Source organism: Gymnogyps californianus, chromosome 7 (genome assembly GCF_018139145.2).
Source record: "Gymnogyps californianus isolate 813 chromosome 7, ASM1813914v2, whole genome shotgun sequence".
NCBI lineage: Eukaryota > Metazoa > Chordata > Aves > Accipitriformes > Cathartidae > Gymnogyps > Gymnogyps californianus.
In genome coordinates this window covers 27,964,801-27,987,081 of record NC_059477.1, presented here as the reverse complement: position 1 = coordinate 27,987,081, position 22,281 = coordinate 27,964,801, and the positions used below count along the sequence as shown (strand labels likewise).

At 45.2% G+C, this 22,281-nt stretch overlaps 1 protein-coding gene across 11 annotated transcripts in view; it reads right to left on the bottom strand.

The window, feature by feature from the left end:
- Positions 1–22,281, bottom strand: part of BIN1 (bridging integrator 1) — a 102,904-nt gene that overhangs the window by 58,784 nt on the left and 21,839 nt on the right. The window lies entirely within an intron of this gene.

Sequence of the window (22,281 nt, the reverse complement as noted above, 5' to 3'; positions counted from 1 at the left end):
AAAAAGCCTTGTCTTGCAGGGCCAGTAAAAATAGAGAAAAGCCCACCCAGTCCTCAGTCACAGGAGGTTCTGGGGAGCCAGAGGTGGGCTAAAAAGTATGCTGAGGGAACACCTCAAAAAGCAAGGGAGTCCTGGCTGGCAAGAGCATGACTGCCCAAGAAGCAGAAAGCACTGGAAAGCTGAAGTCTTTCTTGGTCTGCTAAGCACAGCAGTCCTTTAGCCACAGATCTCAGCCATCATGTTCAGCCCCTCTTGGGGAGAGGAGGGTCCGGATGGAAAAGCAGGTGCATGTTACTGCCATCAGGTCTACAGGAAGGCCACTAGTAAGCGTCCCCAGACCAGCCTCTCTGAGGGACTGCCAGGTGGCCATGACAGCCACCCAGACCAGCTTCCTCCAGCTCCCTTTGCTACCTGCGGATCTTCTCAGAGAATGTAAAGAGATTTTTACCCTGCAGGGCAGGTATCAGACTTGCATGTTTGGTCCCCAAAATTGCATTGAGAAGGTCTATGCAACAGGATGTAGAATAGAATATTTTCAGTTGGAAAGGACCTACAACGATCATCTAGTCCAACTGCCAATGCATCTACTGGCCCACTCTCATCTTTTTACACTGCCAAGGTGGAGGATGTTTGTGTTATTTCTATCTGGCTAATCTCAGTTCCCCTCTCCCCCATATAAGCATGAATATTCCCAGCTCACCCCTGACCACAATAGCACTAGACACGATAGATCGGCGCAGTCATTCAGCACCCGGCTCATAAATCCCCTTATTTAGGCTGGGATTCAAAGTCTAGGAGGGAATCACTGTTTTTCATTCTCCCTTTGCTCAACAGCTTCTCTTCACCTCCAGGAATCACTGAGGTATTCAAATGTCAGCAAAAGGAGGGGAGAGGACACATACAGATAAAGAGTGCCCTCTCTGTAACCAAGGGCTGAACCAAAAACCTCCAGAGTTAGAAGCACAACTTTCTACAGCTCAAGCGACAGCAACAAATACTGCAGCTACAAGTGCCTAACGTGCTTGGTAAACCCGTCTACGCAGCAGGACATAGACAGCACAAATATTCCCTTCTTCCTCCCAAATCTCCCAAGCACGTAAGAGCTTGTTGGAGAGCAGAAGCAGCAACACTGGTTGGACAGGCAGAATCCTGTACATCAGCCACCGGTGCCTCCTTTGCTCATCTGCTCCAGTGAAGGGGAACGCATGCCACAGCAACACTGCTGCTGAGGCTACATATTCCTCTGCCATGCCAGCAGTAGAGAAGGATTCAGCATTGCCTCATCTTTCTCATCAGGTCGTACAGTGAACCTCTTCCAGAAAGGATGGTGTCAAAGGCCCTGTGTTCAGCTGCACTCCCCTAGGCTACCAGATCTATGGAGCATGGATTTCCCACCTGCTGGCTGGCTTCCTAGATGTCCACAGAGCCATCACACCAGTAGCACCGACCACTGATAACAATAAAGTACGCAAGCTGCATATTCTGAAGCAGAATGATGTTCCCAATGTGCAGACCAATAGAATTATTGGGGATATAAAGGAGCTTTTTATGGGGCAATGCATCTGTCTGGCTAGTCAGGAGACGCAGTGCTTTCAGGCCTGGAGGGGAGGGAAGGAGACCGTTTAACTGGGAGGAATCTGGAGTATGTCGCCAGGGTCAAAGGTTTAGAACAGCCTCAGTGCTTCCTGGTGTAAAACACTGAGCAGCACCCACAGACTATTCATTGTGGCGGCCACACGCCTGCTTCCCACACATCCATCAAGTTAATCTGCAGTTCCACTGCTCCTTGGGGTACATGAACACTGAGTCTGGGGTCATCCAGCCAGCTGGAAGATCTTGTTCCACTGTGCTGAGGTGCTCTGCACAAGTCCTGCAAAACGCTGGGCACTGGAAAGGGCTCTAACTCACAGCCTACCTCTAAGGAAAAAAACTCCTGCTGCAACAGCGATGCTCAGCTGAGGAGCAGCTCTGAACGAGGGGGGAGGAAGCAAGAAGAAACCCTGCATTTTTCCACAGTGATGACATGGGGCGGGTGAAACAGGACTCGGGGAAGCCAGCAGAAGAACAAGGCAAGGAAAACAAAACCAGTTACAAGAGAGAGGCTGTGAGAAATGAATCCCTGGCTACACCAGAAAACCTGCTCTGGCTTCCTACACTATTCCCCCATCTGGTAGATGAAGGCTTGTGCCCCACACCTGCTGGCCCTATAGGCGAGTCCCAGCCATACAGCCCACTCTGAACCCTTTATCACTTGCTATGACACAGTGGAAGGACAACAGCCCTGGGCTGCAGCAGGGCAGGGGTTACCTTCTCATACCGCTCTCCCTCAAAAACAGATCTGCCCCATACAAACAGCCCAGAGATCAAACCCTAAGTCATTTAAGGAGCATAAAACGATGGCTCCACAAGGCTGGCCCTCAATCCTGCTCCCAGCTCTCCTGTCAAAGAGCCGTACAGGCAAGCTGTAATAGCAAATCCCTCTGGACCCCCTAAAGCAGCCAGGGATGGAGCAGATGGCCCTGGGCGTGCTGCTGACCGCAGGCATGTCTGTGCTTACTGCTAATAACCCGTGAACTCACAGGACAACTCCCCTCCCCAGGCTGGTACGTGCCGTCATAGGTCAGGCTATTCAGGGTGAGCCACGGCTGCTCCCTCCCTTCGCCTGCAACAGTCTTTAATCCTCCAGCTCACTGCAAAGCCAGATAAAGTTCAGATGGAAACTTCAGGCTCTTTGATAGCTATTAATGGAGCAGATTTACCAGGGTAGGAGTCAGGACCCCATCGCAGCTCCCAAATCTCAGGGCGGATCAGAGATGGTGTGATCTGTCAGCTGCTGTCTGGAGGCAAACCACACCAGGCAGCAGGCACGGATCTGGCATTTAAAAGATTAAAAAGCAACCATGGCTAGGCTCCTTGGTCTGCCCTTGACCTGAGAAGTCCTGGCCCTGCATAAGGATAGGGACCATTTCAAGACAGTGGAAGTTAGCATGAAGGAAGGAATACTTTGTATGAATCCCATAAAACACCTTGTGGGATGGTTTTCAGAGGGGGCTCCAGCGTTGCTGTGGCTTCCAATCTTGCCTCACTACAGATTCACTATGACAGGATGGGGATGTCATCCCAGCCAACGTTTTTGGCCTCAGGCACTGGACACCATTTTCCAGTGTTGCTCAGAAACCAGGTCTCTTCCAACAATTAGCTAGATCTGCAGGTGCTCTGCATTTCTCATAAACTAGGACCACAGGCACCTGACCAGCTACTGCAGCATCTCCAAACAGAGCCAGATTCCACCCAGGGAGTCTCAGTTTTCCCTGCATTTGAATAAAAGCAACAAGGAACGAGGAGATTCAGAGTTTGACTGAAGTTTTAAAAGCACTTTAAGATCCTAGGAGGCACGATGCTATTAACAAATAATTATCACATTCCTCTCATATCATTGATGTATTTGTAATCTGCTCTTGCAGGCAGAACTATTTGCAGCAAGCTTTGAATTGCTATACTTTGAGAAGTGAGATAACACAGAAGAAATGACAGAGGAATCTGGAAATCCTCTGTACCAGAGATCTGGCATTCTGCTAGCAATGGTCAGAGAAGTAAAGGCATGAAATGGTCTTTAAAAACAGCAACTTTTCCCAGCAAAACGGAAAGTTTGCTTAGCGAAATCCGAGCTGCAGGTTTTTCTCAAAGGCAAGATTCACAGGATGACTGAGCATTACCCTAAATACCACAGCTTTGTAGGACTCAAAAGGAAGCATCTTATCTGGCTGCAGTTTACCCTCTTTTTTCCAGGTGTACAGGAGGAAGCATTCCTGAAGGGCAAACCCCCACACTGCTTAGCACAAGGTCTCCCATGCTCTGCTTTGAGCACTGAGCATGAAGGAAATGGAGATCTGGAGATCAGCCCTGTGACCACCAAACACTGATGTAGAACAGCAATCATCACTAAGGACAAACCCTTGCCGGCAGTGCAGCAGCAGCAGCTAGCATCAAGAAGCAGTATCAGACCAACTAAAATGCAGTTCTACTTTGCTCTAAAAAGCAACTGTAACAGATTCACATTTATGCTTTCTAATAGAGAAATATGCGCCAGCTGCTTAATGCATCCACAGTTCTCCCTTGCTCTTTTCTGAAATATCAATGCCACAACAAAAGCCCTGAAAACCCAAATATTCTCAGCAAACCCCTCGTACACCCATTACGTGAACCAGTGACCTAATAAAACTCTACTTTTCATGGCATATGGGTCACCCAGGCCAAAGACCAGTTTAGGGAATGCAAGTGATGAATAGAAAGGCAAAAAATAAATGCAGCTTGTGGATCCCAAACAGAGGTAAATCTGCATCTGAAACATCTGAATTTAGGGTGGTCCAGCCCTGATGAAGGGGGAGTCATTAAGTCCACAGCCAGAGAACCTGAGCCCTGCAGGTCCACATCTTACTCCCCACTGTATCAGAGAAGGGGCTGCTGTTACATCTTACTGATATGGGCCCAATGCTCCTAAATCACTCCATCTCCTGACCTCTCCACCCCTCATAAACGACACCTCTGACTTTTGCTGTATTTGCCAACTCCAGGGCATAATCTGCAACTACCAACTGGGCATAGAGCCAGTAAATACTGTGACTAATTTTGAATTGCAACAAATTGGTGTGTGCCAATGGGTCAACTAGCAACAGAACAAATAAATCTTTGATCTCAGGCTGCTGCCTATTCTTCCATGGAAGACATACTCGGAAGAGAGGGAGAAGAAAATAGTACCCAAATCAGATGGAAAGCACAAAGCCACGTAACTTAATAAGGTACAAACAAAGGCAGTTTCATAAGCTTCTTTATGCCTGGTTTCTTCTCTGCCCAAATGAAATGTGACTTGCTCAATGAAGTAGGTTTGTGCTCATGGAATAATTTGTTTTTTGCACTCAGACTCAGGGATAAAAGCAAGAGTGGCAGTGGGAGTCCTGCTCCCCCTCCGACCCTCCCCAGGAGGGGGGCACGTCCTCCTGCCCTCCACGCCTGCCTCTAGGCTGGTTTTGGGGACAGCCTGGCTTTACTCATGCAAGGCTGGCACAATTAAGTCTTTCTTTGAAACAATTGGACAAAGGAGGATGGGGGTGGAGAGGAAGAAACTCCAAACATATTAACGCTTCATTTTAAATTGAGAAAATTATTCCCGTGGCCGAGACATCAGCAAGACCCTCGGATCACTGGAAGATGGGAAAGGGCAATGTCACACTTGGCACAGACAGAGTGGTTCTTGTTTGCTTCTTAATTGCTAACAAGGTTCAATAGATCCTGCGAAGACAGGACATTGCCTCCGTCACTGGGCTAAGAGTTGGGAAATCAGGGTTCAATACGGCATTTTGTTAGAGACTTCCTGAATGACCTGGAAAAGCCATGTCCAATATCACATCCATCCAGCTGTAGAGAGGAGTGTTTGTTCAGCATGTCACAGAGTCACCAAATTTATCCCTGGCATCTCCAGCTGGCAAATGGGAAAGAGAGGTACAGAGAGACAAGATGACCAGTTTTGAGTGCTCAGCTCAAGACACATTGAGTTTGATTTTCACAGGTGTCCCTCTAATTAAAGTATGTGAGAGTCTGCATGCTTAGCCATATTCTAAAACCCAACTTGACTAGGGAAAACACACCCAAACAACTAAAAATATAATTGTCTGGTCACACTGCAGTGTTGAAGTCTCAGAACATCCCCCAAAATTATGCTAACAGTGAAGAATTTAAATCATTCTAATAGATTGCATGGAGATTCTTTGCTAATGAAAGACTTTAAAAAAAAAAATTAGACAAGCATCTCAAGTGTGATTTAAGCCAGACTGATCCCACTCCACATACAGGATGGACCTTGTAAAGCCCTTCCAAAGCTAGTCTTCCCAAATCCTGAAGATGACAGCAACAGAAGGTCAATCACTTTGTCTCCAAACAAATATCCTCTGCAAAAAGACCTCACATCTTCCTCCATATCACAGTCAGAAGTGTAACATACATCCAACCGTGACTAGATAATAATGGCATGTATAACCTATCGTCAAAGAAACACACATCACTGCCACCTTCCCTAAATGGCACTATATTGCAAAATTTCTGTAGGAGCAAGAGTCATGCTGCAATGCCTTGAAGGCTGAACTCAAATATCTGCCTCTGACAGCTACTAAAGAGCAGCCTCACCATGACCTGCACCTTCAGGACACACTTCGAGTTTAACGTGACTCAGTGTGGTCACACTGGGTTGCTTTACAAGGTTCATCCTTCTCCCTCACTCTGTAGTCAACAGAGAAAAAAACAGGAGCTCCACTTTCTCATTCCGAATTATTTCCTGGAGAAATCTGCTTCCCCATAATGGGCTCAGAGAGAGTTCATGGCAACAAGTTTCACCAGGCTGAAGTCAGCATCTTAAGAATATACCCCTGTTTCTGATCATGCCAGGTGTAAGACAAGACATAGAAATAAACACAGCAGGTGCAGGACTTGAAAAAAGTCTGGTGGCTTGGAATGATGGTCAGCTTATCCTTAAGGCTGAGTCATAAGTAATGAGTAATATCCCCAAGAAGGGGGTACACAAAGGACCTGTCCCACTTTTGAAGACGCATGTTGCACCATGCTCATCTAAGAACGCCTGCTTTATTTCAGCTTTTTCCTTTGAATACACTGCTGAACACTCCCCTTTTTCTATGAAGCATAAAAAGAGGATTGTTTGGCTGCAGTAGATTCTTCTGTAGCAGCTGCCATCCTTGCTCCAAACTCAGAGGCCTTCCTTGAAGCAACTATAGGGTACAAGCCTGTAGCAATGGCCCTATGGGACAAGCTATTCCTAACTGCACCATGTGCTTCACCCAAGACCTCAAGCAAATCAAAGTTACTGTGCTCAGTTTCTCCCCATGGGGCGAGGCAGCTAGTATCCACCATAAATGGATGCAAAGACTCAGCTAGCTGCTGCACTGAAACATCTCAAAAGCAAAAACATGTAGAAATATGTTAATCAATACTACTACAGAGAGGGTATAACTTCCATATTTGCATTCTCTGTTCTGTAAAGGTACTTACATACTTCACAATATTCACTATGAAGACTAATTGGAGCAAGCTTGTGAAATCTTTCACTCTTAAGATGCTTCCTCTTGTGCTTGGCTCCCTTTGAGGACGCTTTTCACAAGTTACAGGCTATCAAACAAGGCAGTCGCATCACTCATACTACTGGTTATCAAACAGTACATCATTATACACAGTACGTCATTATCGAGTGTCCTTAGACCGTAGGTAAACACAATAAGAAGAATTGGGCCTAACCCTCAGACTTGTTCAGCCCAGGACAGCCAGCAATGGGAGAGAGAAGGCTCTGGGTACTTTAGCTCTGAACATTGGTCAGTCTCCCATGTCCACCCCACAGCCTAAAGATAGGGAACGGCACAACACAGAGGTAGCAAAATTGCAAAGAGTGCCCAAGGTCCAGAGACTCACGTTCCTCCCACCCTACCTCCATGAGTCTAGCAGATCTCATGCTGTTCCTGCACCTGGAGCTCAAGAAGCTGGCTTCCATGCTGTTGTTGGAGAACTGCTGTCTTGCTTTGCAAGTCAAAATTGCTATGTCATGGGTAGAGCCCTGTGCCTAAGATAAAGAGCCCTCTTGGACATGGGGCCAGAACCCCAGTTAATCTTCTGCACTAGGAAAAAGACCAGGATGATTTTCATTACCTTGGTTACCTCTTCCTCTGTTTCTACTGCTCTCAGCATCTACAATAATATCTGCTGACCCCACTCCCTGTCTCAGCAAGACCAACATCTCTGAGGTCCAGCATAAAGAGCCTCTTTGTTTCTGGAGTATAACCCACAGCAGGTTCGCCCCCAGCCCATTCCCACCCTACTGACAATACTCAGTTCTTTCTGAGGGAGGTACTAAGCACTTTGCTTCCAGTTTCCACCCTGTGACCAAATCACTTTTCTAAATTGGGCTTTGACATTTCCCTGCTTTAATGCCACTCACTCTGGAAAGCCTTCGTTACCAGGATCTGCTAACACTGTCTCTAACTATAGTATATTGTCAACAAGTAAACTAAAGGAAGAAAGTAGGAAGGAAAGAAAAGGAGCAGCACAACGGGACAGGCTAAAAGCTCCATATCTGGCTGGCACAAACTTCTCTGCAAAATCCCTGCCTCTTAGAGGAAGGAGTCTGTTGAGGACCACCGCCTCCTAAGCAGAGCATTTTCCTCCAAAATTTGAAATTTCCTTATTCAGAAGTCAAGTATGATGACTTCAGAGGATGGAGAGAATAATTTTGCCAGCCTCATTCTGTTTCCTGCTTCCCCAAGTCAGGAGAGTAATTCCAGAAACCTTGTTCTTGGATACTTACCCAGGTTGGAGGTTTCTCCTTCACCACCAAAATTTACAACATTCTGCCTATGTAGCCTTTCCGCATGTTGCATACAGGACAGCCATCGCCTTTTTGCAAGCTCAAGTCATATTGTTCAGACGGTAAAGTGTAACTGCTCCAAACATCAAAGACAGAAGCTGAGGTTCTGTAGGTAGGCGCTCTCCTCCCCTTCCTTAAGGCAAAATCCTGTATGCCACAAGAGTCGGTCACTGCGTGGGTGCCCATGTTGCTCAACTTTTCTAAACTTGCATATATTCACACATGTATATTTCTGTACAACTCACCAAGACTTTAGGACCCTAACCAATATGAACCACTGTAGGTGGCTGCTAACAGAAGACACTGGAGAAGAGACAGTCCAGAGACCTGTAGTAACTCACTCACGCACATACTATCATATGAATTTAGTCTGTCCACAGACTATACCAGCTGCATTGAAGGCTTGTCAGCATTTAACAACATTGATGAACCCATGAAAGGTTATGCAAACTGTTATGGAAAGCAAAGCCATAATATTCCAGCACATTATACAGAATAATACCAACAACATGCAGAGTGTCTCTATTTATTTTATCCAGCCAGTCTTCAGAACTTATCCAGCCAGGTTTCAGAAAGACCAATCCTCCAAAAGAAGGCAGAACCAGGCAAGTCCTCATGATCTAGAAATAAGCAGTCATATATTGAAAACAGTAAGTTAAAAACCCACTGAGAACCCTGAAATCTCCAGTCTCCAAGTGTCTTCATTTTTTTTTTCCTTTCTTTGCGTGTAACTCTGGACTACTACTTATGGGAAGCCTGGGAGCCCACTTGCCTACAGGTCTCAGCACTGGGAATTAACTGTCCAACGCTTGTGCATTTAAAAATAGAAAACAAGACATGGCTGCAACTTGCACTTTAGCTAGTACCCACTAGAGAACTGGGGTTTTGTCAGGAATTAGGGTGGTTCTGAAACAGCTGTCTGCTGACTGATTTCCATGATCCTCCTCTCTCCTAGGCGTAGGCTTGAGTACTCCTTTGCTTCTTTAATTTACCACACTGCCTGGAGCACTCCAAGAGCAACAAGCCAACAGCTTCTACCTCACCTTTCTCTGAAAACTTCATACTTACAGCAGGAGCATCTCTCAGGCTACTACAAGACAGTCCTTTTTATCCTCCCATCTTTGACCATACAAGTACCTCATATCCAATGCTATTTGGCAAGCACTACACAAGTAGGCAGGAAACCAAGGTTAAACCTATCACCTACCCATCCTGCCTCCAGTGGCCAACTACTCCCTGCAACACCCCTGCACCTTCCTACTGCTACTGTACGAACAGTTTTGCATTATCCATTAGAAGCATCTGATCTGTGAAAACATGTATAATGCACAGACACTTCTGAAATTTGCCTTTATTCCAATAAATATGGTTTAAAGGAGCAGTGTAGTGTTTGGTATTTTGGGGGTATTTTTTTGCTTTTATGCAGAAAGGTCATTTACTGATCTAGTCCTCTTCTTTTCAGTACTTTCTCCAAGTTCCCAGGATATCATCAGGAACCTGAACTAACAGACAGTTTATTCTATACCTCTCATATAGGATTCACAGCATGCTGGCATCCAGATAGTTTAATGACTGCAGTACAGATAGCCAGCCAGCACAGAGATGCTTTAAAAAAAAAAAAAATGTTCATAGTCCTTTACCTTATTCCAAAGGCTCACTGCTACTTCCCACGCAACTGGGCTACAATATCTAAATCTCAGCAAGTTTGATGAGTTGATTCCTGACTTTCCACAAAACAGCAGTGGGACTTGTTCTGCAAATCAGAGTTCTGAAACCAAAAGGCACAGGAAGTACTGTGCAGTTAATCTGTGCTAATTCCAGCCTCATATAGACTCATTAAGGAAAGAGATAAAGATGACATTCAAGTGTACACAAAGCCCAGGGGCCCAGTCAATTTTTTGTGGCATCAGCTTTGGCAAAAAGCCTATAAATAACAAGATCTTTGAAGAAACGGGCAAGCTCTATATGCACTTCCTTAATTTTACTTCAGATAGCTCTTTAAGTGAAAAAAAGCTTGTTCATAGTACTTTTGAATGGATCCAGCTGAGTTTAAGAAAAAAAAAAAAAAGTCAAACAGAAAAACAATACAAAACCAAAACCCCCAAAACCCCAAACTCAGATCTTCCCAATATCCCTGGGATGTATTTAAAAGCTACACCACAAGTACATTGTTCCACCTAAAATTTTACATAATTTTTTTTTTTAAGAAAAAAGTCACAAATAGAATTGCTCCCCTAACAGTAGTATGTCCAGTATTTTTTATTAGCTGTCCTAGGAAAAGTCAAAAAAATGCTTGCAAGGACTGTTACAACTGGCAATGTGGAAGCCTTCTTTTATGAGAGACCCTACAGTAACACCCTCTCAGTGGTCAACAGTGAAAAGACATTTCTGAACAAATCAGCAGGTTTAAGTCACACAACCAGTCCCCAGATTTTCTTCAGAGTTTAAGAGCAGGTTGCCAAGCACAAGCCCTCTCCTTCCAACAACAACTACTGTGAACACATCCACATCAGGCAGGTTTGCTTTATTAGCTACCACCAAGACAGACATTGAACTTGGAAATCTTTAGAGGGAAGATACCATGGAAAGACTAAGCCAGGACCACCCAGTTGGCCTGGTAGCAAATCCTTCCATCACTCCAAAGGTCAGATCCAGAATGCTTCACTCGCTTCTCCCAAAAGCACAAATCAAAGGTGAAGGGCACAAGGACACCTGACATACCTGTATCAGGTACACTACAAATTACACATTGCTTGATACCACCATTTGTGGAGAACAGGGCCCTTCCACACTTCACTGTCCTGCCACATCAGGCACAGATTTACCGGCAGTGTGAAAGGGGATGCTAACCCCATGTAACCAGTCACGTATGTGTTCCCACAGCAGGTGATGACATGAGGAGTTCAGCTGCCCCCTCTTCCCAGCTGATCACACTATGTCCTCTACACAGTGCTGTGCAGACTTCTCAAGTGTCTTTTTCTTATGTGGCAGAAGATGTAAAGACCAGCCCAGACAGCCCAGCTCAGCTAACATTACCACAGGGCAGAAAGGGTGATGTGCTGAAGCTCTGTCACACTTGCATCAGACAACAGGGATTACAGAGCATCTGTATCTGAGTTTGGCATATGAAGCCAGAGAGTAGGAGAGGCACCTCAGGGTGCTTTTCTTTTAAAAAGGCAGGGGGAGCAGAAGAGAGGTCTCCCTCATATGCTAAAGCAGCAGCATTGCTTGCTAAATCCTTAAACAGGGTACAGGATGCAGCAATTCAAGGAAAATAGTTTTTCATGCTCACCTCTCCTCTCAAACCTTCACATCAAGATCTCCCAGCCAAGGCAAAGCATTAAGTGCTCCTAATTATCAACTCAGTCGCTTCTGTCCTTCACGCAGTTTCCAGTTCTCAGATAACCAAATCTGATTCAAGCTCAGCAGCTTTTATTTTTGACGGCAGTCTCAGAGCTCAGTTACCAGCCTTGGACAAGAAGGCCCTCTGCTCAGCTCCAGGCTGGAAGGGTGTCGACAGATGCTGAATATATTACAAACAAGTGGACGTGAGCTGTCACTCCCAAAGGAGAAGGAAAAGGCACACTGAGGAAACTTTGTCACCATAAATCAATTGGAGGGGCGTCTGTTAAAAGATCTTCAGACTGCTTTTATTCCTGCTATGCACCATACATTCATCAGCATTAAAAACAGGTCCATGAAACAATACAGGGGTGATCATTTAAAACTGCTGCAAAAGATTTCAAAGGAGAGCATTAGCGAGGTACACAGCTACTGTGAAATGGCTCAAAACATCTCTTTAATCTGACGGGGTGTGCAACGAAAAAAAGTTTGCCATTCCATCTTCCTCCAAGAAAGGCAGTACCAATCCACCACTCATATCTTTATAGATGTCACACGGAATACCTAGGGATTTTAATATTATCCCATAAGTAGCTACTGAAATAATAAGATTCATCAGATCAGCAGAGCTCTGCACCTTTCATTCACAGGAGTGCTGATGGATCGACTCCTCCCTCTCACCCGCACCTGTACACTATGCCCCAGAAAATCCCAAATCCAGGCAACCAGGATTGCTGATTACAGCACCAGTGCAGCTGCAAGCTTGGTCTGCTTTGCTTCATCACTCATTGTATGCAACCGCAAGGCAAGAGGTCCTTCTTGTTCCAGATCTGTTTGATTACAGCAGGATCCCGACCCTGGGGTTTTACCCTTCAGAACTGCTGCAGTACTAATGCATTATCACACTAACAAGAATGAATCTGGACCACGTGTCCAGCTTAGCAAAGGGCAGAAGGGTTCCAATGCACATGGAACTGAAAATCCCCAAGTCTCCTTCAGATAAAAGATGCAGCTCACTCGACAAATATCAAGTGACAGTGTAAAACACTGCTAACACTGCTTATGTAAGTGTAGTTTTGCAAACTTTAAGAGCAGGGAGTGAGGGAAGTGGAAACAGAGAGGAAAAGGAAACGTTAAAGAAAACCCTTTCCAGCAAATCTTTCCCCACCCATCACTGTAGCCAATTGTTCCTGACAAGGAACTCAGAAGCGAGATAAGGTAGATGCAAAGACATGTGGACTGCTGACGTGACAGGGCAGTTCTGAAGGGGCTGATGCAATCAAGCCCCTCTGCCCTGATCATACATTTGCACCTTCATTTTAGATGAAAAAGGAGCCAAACCCAGGAGATTTCCTTCCCTATAACGGATGGCGGAAACTACTTTTCTAAACGCTAGTGTTGTTCTGAAATGGGTTCATCTGGTTTACGCAGACGGCCTTTCTGGACACTACTTGTCATCAGACCCTTCTGCCTAAGTAACTCTGTTAGCACTGTCTGAAGTCACAGGCAAACTCTCCAGAAACACATGGCCAGTAAGTTGTTCATGATGTTCATGAAGGGTTGAGTTCCACCAGCTTTCACAGTCCACTTTTCATCGTAATGCCAGGGGAACATAGGTGCAAATCCTTCATGCATCTAGTGGAGGATACAGAGTGTCTAGCCCTCGGGGCCAAGTCTAAAATGCAGTTATTTCTATTTGGGTTATATGACCTGCTGCCAGACCAGGCCTTGGAGAAGACAGTATCAGAAGAAAGTCATGTTCCTGAAAGAATGAAGGCTTACCAAAGGTCTGTAATGGGAGACAAAACCATTCCCCTTTAGGTCATTCATCTGAAATAGGCTTCTAAGTGATAGTGACCAAAAGCTGTTCCCACTCAACCACCATGTAACAGCGTAAAGTTATGCATAAGCTCAGGACACCTCTGGCTCAGCCATCACTGGGCAAGGATCCGCTCTCTCACTCACACTGTGCTTCAGCACTACTTGCTCGAGGATCAGATGGGACAGGCTTCCCTGACAGTGCTCATCCTTCAAGGCAGGGCTGAGAAGCACATTGCCAGCTCTGTTCTCCTGGGCTTCTCTGCTGTGGGAGGGAGGAGGATTTTTCTCTTGTGAGGGGGTTCATTAACAGGAGAAGCTTTTGAAAGAGTAATATGGATGCAGGGCAAGAAATGAAGTCTCAGCAGTCAGCTAAGATCACATGCTATTTCCAGATGGCTTATGGACATACACCCACAATACATGTCATTAGCTGTGCACAGGTGGGGCTAAGTCTGCCAGCCAATTCCAAGTGCAGCTTGCCCAAAAAAACCAAAACCACCCCATCAAACAGACAGCCCCATAGTTATGAATATTTACCGCGTATTTCATGAGAGCAAACCAAAAGTGCCAAAGTAGGTAATAACCCTTCAACACTCAAATATCTTGAACAAGGATCCACAGCAACCAGTCCATGAAAATCCCTGCAGGTTTAACGCCTCCCTCTTCCACATTCAGCCATGGTATGAAATTCCTGTTCCATTTTTATTTGCGGAAACCCTCTCCTGCTTTTTTATCTTCTTAAGTACACACATGCAGACAAACACAAAAATCACCATCTAAACTTAGACTGGAGAAGTTAGCTCTGCTGTAAATGTCACTAGGTTTAAGCCATGGCTGGGAGGAGAGCAAGTTTGTGTTACTGTCAGTCAAAAGTCAGACAGAGACATATTGCTGTATTAAACACCATTGTCAGCTGTCTCCTCTAAAGCAAACGCAGAGTCTATTCTCAGAACCTGCGAGCCCTTGCTGTGGCCATTAATAACCACGGGAACCGTCAGCAAACTGCAGCTCTCCCAAGGCCCTGCTCCACACGCCACCACTTGATGTTACAGCCTCACTCGGAAAGGCTTGAAATTGTAAATGGACCTGCATCACTCATGGAAAACAAAAACGTTTTGTATATGAGTCAATGTGTCTGCCTCTGGTCTGCAGAATCATTGCGCAGGTGTGTGCCGCAAAGAGCCAGCATCTGCTTTTCAGCATCCCGTCCCCCCAGTTGCACCCTGGGGGTGAGAGAGAGGCAGCCTTGCACCCACAGTCTTTCATCTCTCAAAAGGGCTCTCTGAGAATGTAAGATTCTTCAGAAAACAGGTGGATTCTCAGTGATCCAGGAGCAAACCCCATTGCTTTTGGATGAGTGATTCCATGTTTGCAGCAGTGCTTGTGGACAAAACCCAACCCACTCACTTCCGTTTGCACCTCAGACATGAAAGGGTGTAGAGAAGGGGAGGTCTTGTTATACACTACGGACTTTAAATTTCCAACACAAACCTTTTAAGCAGAGCAGAAACAATCCCTAGAGAAAAAGTAGAGTAACTGAAAAGCAGACGTGATTTTTGGCTTTCTGCATGGAACAAAGTCTGGCAGTACCTAAGGGAGGGGAGGTATATCCCACACCCTGGTCCTTAGGCATGCATATCACTAGAACTACAGCCACCAGAGCCTGAGCACTCTCTGCCCACCACATTACTAATCATCTTTCTGTTTATCCAATATCTGAAGACCATCCACTGAAAAGCACTTGCATGTCTACAGACATCATAGTCATTCCTTCAGTCCTTCTCTGTCATCATAAGACTGATACAAATATCAGCCAGAATCATAAAGGTTGCTAAGACACCCACGTGCTCAAGTGATGCCACACAGCTACTCCCTTCTGGCCTCCCTCTTGCTCTGTGATCTTCTGTTCACCATCCTCACACGCTTTTATTACACAACTGGTACAGAGAAGTAGTGACACAGTTATAACGGTCCCAGCTCCTGCAAAAAGAGTCAAGCACACAGTTCTCGCCCTTCCTGTACGGCTGACTTTGCCCTTAGCACATTTTCAGAAGTGGTTCAAGGGGCCTCTTGGAAATTCAAGGATCAGAGTCTGGGCTTCTATGTTCCCTCCTGCAAAAGTTGTGCAAATCAAAGTCCTTTTTAAACCTCTTGGGCTGTTACAATGCAGGACCATAAACTTATCATGGCCAGAAAATAAACAAGAGGGGAGAGATGTAAAGTTACAAGGAGGGTAAGTTACCTTGCCAGAAATTATTAACTCCAGTCACATTTTCATTAACAAGCCAGGATCTCCGCTTTTAAAATACAATTCCCTTTCCTATCCCATCACACTACTTGATAAGCTAAAGCCACCTGGTATTTACATAGGTTAATGTTTCTCATTTCAAAAAAAAAAAAAAAAAAAAAAAAAAAAGATTAGCTTCACTTCAACATAAGGAAAACTCCAGAACATTTTCAAGATGACTTATAAACCAATATTTGCAGGGTGGCTCTGATTTTATTCCTTTGACTGTGCCAGTTGTGTTGTTTACAGGAAGCTTGAAATGGAGACAAAATAAAGGTATTCTAGTCTGAATCCTAGCCCTACAACAGGAGCAAACTCTGGTGTGCCTCCATACTTGTGGCATAAAGGCCAGCCACGATCACAGAAGCAGTTAAGAGAAAGGGAAACATCTGTGTTGCAACACACACTTTATTTAGCATAGATTTCATTTATTATGGAGATTGACCTACTTATTAATACTATGAACACTAAGTCCTCATGCTGGAGCAATTGTTAGCAGCTTGCAGCCTGTAAGTACACAAGTGAAAGCAGCCCAGGAGTCAGAAAGGAACTTGCCCTCCAGAAGAAAATCTGGTATAACTTGTAGCTTCAGCTGTGATGTCCATTGCCCCCTCAATCAGGAAGTTCAGGACCACCTCTGGGTTCACCACAGAGCTAAGGAGAAAGCATCGCTTTCTCTCCCACCAAAAACTTCAACAACAAAATCCTTTTCATGGGTTCTCTGTGGGAATTTTCAGCTTTTTGTTTTAAAAAAAAAAAAACAAACAAAAAAAACCCAAAAAAACCAAAAACCCCCCAACACTCAAACACACTCTTTCAATGTTTGGTTTTGATTAAAGTTGAGAGTTCCTACAGAAAACACGTCACCGAAGACCTGATTTTGTCAAAGTTTTCAGCCACATTCTGTCATGATAATGAAAATGCCTTCATACCAACCCAGTTACAAAAGATTAAAGACCACCTGACTTGTTCTGTGAGTCATTTGGAGCTAATCTTGTTATACAGGCTAACAATAAAATCAGATGTCTGTCCAGAGCCTAAAGGCCTTGCTGACCTTCTGTGGTTAAAGCACGCTTATTCTATAGCTGGCAGTACTCACGGGAAAAGGAAGGCCAGAACTGCATCTAGTTGCTTTTATCTCCTCTTGCCCAACAGCTTGTTTGCAAAGGGTTACCAGGAGGCAGCCGAGAGCAAGTCCAGGTAAAACTCAAGCTCAGTCTCTGGATCACAGCAAGACTCTTTAACCACATCACTGCTGTTTAGTAGATGTCATGCCCATTCACTGTTGCCCACCCTTGGCTATATCACCACCATCTGCACATCTGTGTGAAGTCCTCTCTATTACTCAACATGGGCTGTGAGAGCACCACCAGAAGGATATCTTTATCTCCTGTGACTAAATCTGTCTTAGATGCCAAGATTTCAGTATTTCACGAACTTTTTCTAGATTCCCTTTGCAGTACCAAGTGCCTTGAAATTCCAACTTACACAGCTTAAGTCACATAGGTTTTAATTTGGCATGTGTATACTAGGGTAAATCAACAGATTCAAGGTGGATCTCAGTGCTTCTATCCAACTATCTGAGGTTATACAGGCTGTAAACCCTCTTTGCTCTGCATTACAGGAGAAAAGGATGTTTTCATGACTACAGGCCTTCATGATTTACCATGCCACACAGATCACTGTACATCATCTGGCTCACTGGCTGCTACAAAGCTGTCTCACTGCAGATGAACCAACTTGTTGGACTACCTGAGAGCTGGTGTATGAGCATGCTTCCTGCCTAGGACAGAGACCACAGGAGTCGCCAGCCATAAAACACCACCCAAAACTCTCAAGCACAGAAACAGTGCTTGAACCAAAGAAGCCCCTCCCCATATCTGAGAGCATTCATAGCCTCTCACATTTCATTTCATATTCAACATGTTAAAACTGACACGCAATAGACACCCTGCACTACACCAGATGACCAAGAAGGATTCAAGTACACAATCTACATAAGAATTCAGACCAAGGCACCTGCTAACACATCTCTAGTCCCGGACTCACTCTGCAGCAATACGGCCACTCATGCCCCAGCTACTCACAAAGCCTTGCAGCAAGTTGCCCTAAGAGGAAGGCAGCCAGACTCCTTTTCTGTTCAGTGCTGCCACAAGACATGACAGCACTGTAGGGAAAACACAAAGACCTGATTGCATGCATTGGAACAAGAGCAAACTTAGTGTAGTATACTTTCTGTTTCATATTTGATACGTTACAACCACGTCCACTAACCAGTCAGGCTGTGCTCTGAGACCAGCTCATCTTCTGTACTGCAAAAGAAAAGCCAGTTCACCACCACAGTGACAAAAGCACCAAGCTGTGATCTTGAGGTAGATTCACCAGTGGAACGCTTAAACACCACCACTCCATTCCACTTGCTCTGCTGCACAATCATCATCACAAAGTTTAATGTGAAATGCAAACAGCAAGAGAGGAACAAACAAGCTTTTGTGCTTCTACCCAACAGGATGCATTTAAATACTTTGTTACAACTAACAGGGCAAGTTATCAATTTTAAAACCTGCCTCATTTAAACATTAACTGTCTCCAGACAGTCATGTACAACTTTGGGTAATAATCAGTCTCCCAAACAGCTTTTTGAAAAGCTTCTGCCTCTGGAACAGGGAGTACCATGTTTGAATCTTTACTATAAAGTCAACATTTTAAGCATTTTTATTCCAGATTATTATATGCAAGTCAGTTTGTCCTCCCTTGTCCGACACATGAAATACAGCAGGGGCCTTTTCCACTTGCCCAGTTCCTTGCAGTGGATTTGCTCCATTGTTAACTTGAGATTGTCTTTTGTTTTGACACAGTCCCCCTTTATCCTGGTGGTTCCTCATTCTGTTCCTGTTCTTGCTGCTGCTGAAGTCAGGGAAGAGGCAGAACCAGCAAAAGAAGGGAACTAAGATTTCAATGACTAGAGTGATTTAAGGTTTTGTTCACCTATTCAGAAAACGAAATTCCCACAGAATGAACCCTGCAGAGCAGAGTCCAGATCTGTGCTGAAGGGGAACAGGGAGGGTAGTGGTCGAACACATGAAATAAGGTAGAAACAGCAACAGATGATCTGGCACTGTAGGAAGCATCAGAAAGTTGCCACAGTTGACACATGGGAGTTGCTGTAGAAGTTAGTTACTGCTTCTCTGATTGCCCCTGAAAGCAATTATCTAGCAATTTTGCCTCTAATTTAGAGGTGAGATGAACCAAGACAGCCAGAAAGACACAGGCATCAGCCAAGCAACCTCCACCATGCATTGCCAAAAAGCATCCTTCTCGGAAGAGACAAGGGGATCAACAGGATGGGTGTTTAGTGAAAAGCCATCTCACCACTCTGGCAGCCAGAACTGAGCAGGCAACTTAGCTTCGCCCATGTTTGGAAGGGCACAGTGACAAGCTCTCACCAACCTACTGTGCTTCTAGTGGCTCAACACGGCCTGGATGGGGGTCACCACGTTTTAATAAAGCAAGTATCTCCAAGAATACAAAGGACACATGAAAGGTACGGGGTCAGCATTCATCTAACATCTTCAGAGTGGAGAGAAAACCCCACTGAGGTTTTAGACCATCGCCACAAACAAATCTGCTACATCAGGTGCTGATCACTGCAGGACTGTGCCAAGAGAATTCCAGATGCAGGAGACCATGTTAGGAACCAAATAAAGGTCCAAGCTCACTCTGCAAGTCATGCTAGGTTTTGGGATGGTGGTTCAACCTTTTTCAGTTTGTAAACCCCTAAAAACTTTTCCCCATAAGGGTACAGACCCTCTAGAGTTTTCCTGTTGTCGTGGTCTAATCCCAGCCGGCAACTAAGCACCACACAACTGCTCACTCACTCCCCCCACCCAATGGGATGGGGGAGAGAATCGGAAAAAAAAAAAAAAACCCAACCAAACCCAATCAAAACTCATGGGCTGAGATAAAGACAGTTTAATAGGACAGAAAGGAAGGAAAATAATTATAATAATAAAATGACAATAATAATACTAAAAGAATTAGAATATACAAAACGAGTGATGCACAATGCAATTGCTCACCACTCGCTGACTGATGCCCAGTCAGTTCCCGAGCAGCGATCCGCCCCTCCCAGCCAACTCCCCCTAGTTTATATACTGGGCATGACGTCATATGGTACAGAATATTCCTTTGGCCAGTTTGGGTCAGCTGTCCTGGCTGTGTCCCCTCCCAGCTTCTTGTGCCCCTCCAGCCTTCTTGCTGGCTGGGCATGACAAGCTGAGAAATCCTTGACTTAGGATAAACACTACTTAGCAACAACTAAAAACATCAGAGCATTATCAACATTATTCTCATACTATATCCAAAACACAGCACTCTACCAGCTACCAGGAAGAAAATTAACTCTATCGCAGCTGAAACCAGGACACCCATACATAGAAATTTGTCAAGCAAAGAAAAGCAAGTTCACTTGAGTGACACACAGCATCATGAGCTTTATGCCTGGATCAAGGAGGCCATACCAAATAGCAGAGTTTGAGAAGGAGGCCAGGAGCAGATCTGTTCCCCCATGCATCATCCTCAGGGCTGACGCATGCTGCTTTCGCGTCCTGCTCCATGCCTGCTTTCACCCCGATCCCTGGCCAGCTCAGCACCCATGGCTCCACCAGTACAGCATCTCTGAGGCACCTTTGTCCAGTGATCAGGCTATTCTGCAGAGCTATTGCTGCCAAGCATTCAAGCCATACCCAGTTCTATATCCCAAAACCTCCTGCCAAAAAGAGGACAGCAAAGCTGACACTTCCACTGCACTCTCCTTCCTTTTTAGCTGAACCAGGAGGGAAGAATTTAGGGGAAAGGAGGGGAGAATTATCTTGGGGGGGCGGGGGGAGGGAGAATTGGCAGTGGAAGCAGCAGTGGAAAGAGAGGCTGCCTGTCCTTGAGATCCCCCTGCAAAGTGAGTAACCAGATACTGTATGTGCTACAGAAGCCATCAAGTGCTGCTGCTCCCAGCCTGATAATGTTCAAAGAATTGCCTGTAACCCTAACCAAAGGGAGGTAAGCTACTGCTTCCACTGAGTCCTAATCACAAGGTGACAGGCCACCTGGAACAAAGAGAGGTGGGAGAGGAGCAGGGTGAAGGGAAGGAAAAGCTCGTACCTACCAGCCAGCCTGCGTGAATTAGAAGAACAGTTATGTGCACCGAGAGCTGATCTCAAGATCCAGGCTCAGAGTAGGGGGGGAAGAGAGCTCAAGTGGAGACACACAGAATCAGCACCATATGCACAGACTTCGGCTTTAAATTAAATTCCCTTTCAGAAGAGGGAAGCTGAAAACTCTTTGCTCAGAGAAGCAGGCTGAGGACAACTCAAGCACATGTGGAAGGACTATAGGCTATAGCCTATGCGTTACTATTTGCTTAGAATCTCAAAGTGTAAAGAGCACAGGGAGTTAGACAGCAAAGCCAGAAGATATAGGGTTGAAATTACAGATCTGGTAATAAACATAAGAGAACATTGCGTGATTTTCAGCATGTGGTCTGCAGGCTTCAAGGCCCATGAAGAAGAGCCATGGAAAACAAGCTGTATATTTGGCATTTACAAAGAAGGCCAAACCCCTGGAAAAGAAAATTAAGGCCCCATGATTCAAGAAAAGATTTGAAGCCCTGCTCTAGTTCATCTAGAGCATGGATGAGACTGTTTTCATGAGGTATATTCCTCATCATGATTTTAAGGGAGCCTCCTTCAATCCCACTGACACATTTGCAGACCACCCAGCTAAGGGGATGGGAAAAAAACCTTCACCTTAGACACAACTCACAATCTGTCAGGTCTAACCCCTCCAACAGGAGCCAATACCTGGTGTGTCTGACAAAAGAACAAGCACCTCATTAGGCCAAGACAAGACAATCTACTCCAATCTACAATGAATAAAGGACTTAAACCTGGAGTGAGCGGGGTAAAAAACAAAAGAACCATAGTGATGAGGAGTTTTCTTTCCAAAAACCTTACAAAGGTTTCTCTGTTTTCTATAAATCCCAGGCAGAAGTCAGGGGAATTGAGTAACATCCCTTTCTTGATCCCCAGACACAGAGCCATGCCAGGTCTGCCAATACAGCTGTCCAAACATGGCACATCTGATGTTATACATCCAGTAAGGCTCCTAACCCAGCCACTAACCTTCACTTTCAGCAACACACGTGTTGTGACTGCAGTGAACCGCTGCGAGCAGGCGAAGACGTACCTCCCTCCTCCGTACAGAGTGTGTCAATGTGACACGTGCTAACCCACACAGATGTCTTTCCAGTACAGTCACATCAGCCTCCTGGGCATCTCCTACATCCTAATTTTGGCCTGGCAAGATTTTAATAAAAATGAATCATGATAGCAACCAGCAAGTGTTCCACGGCTGCTGC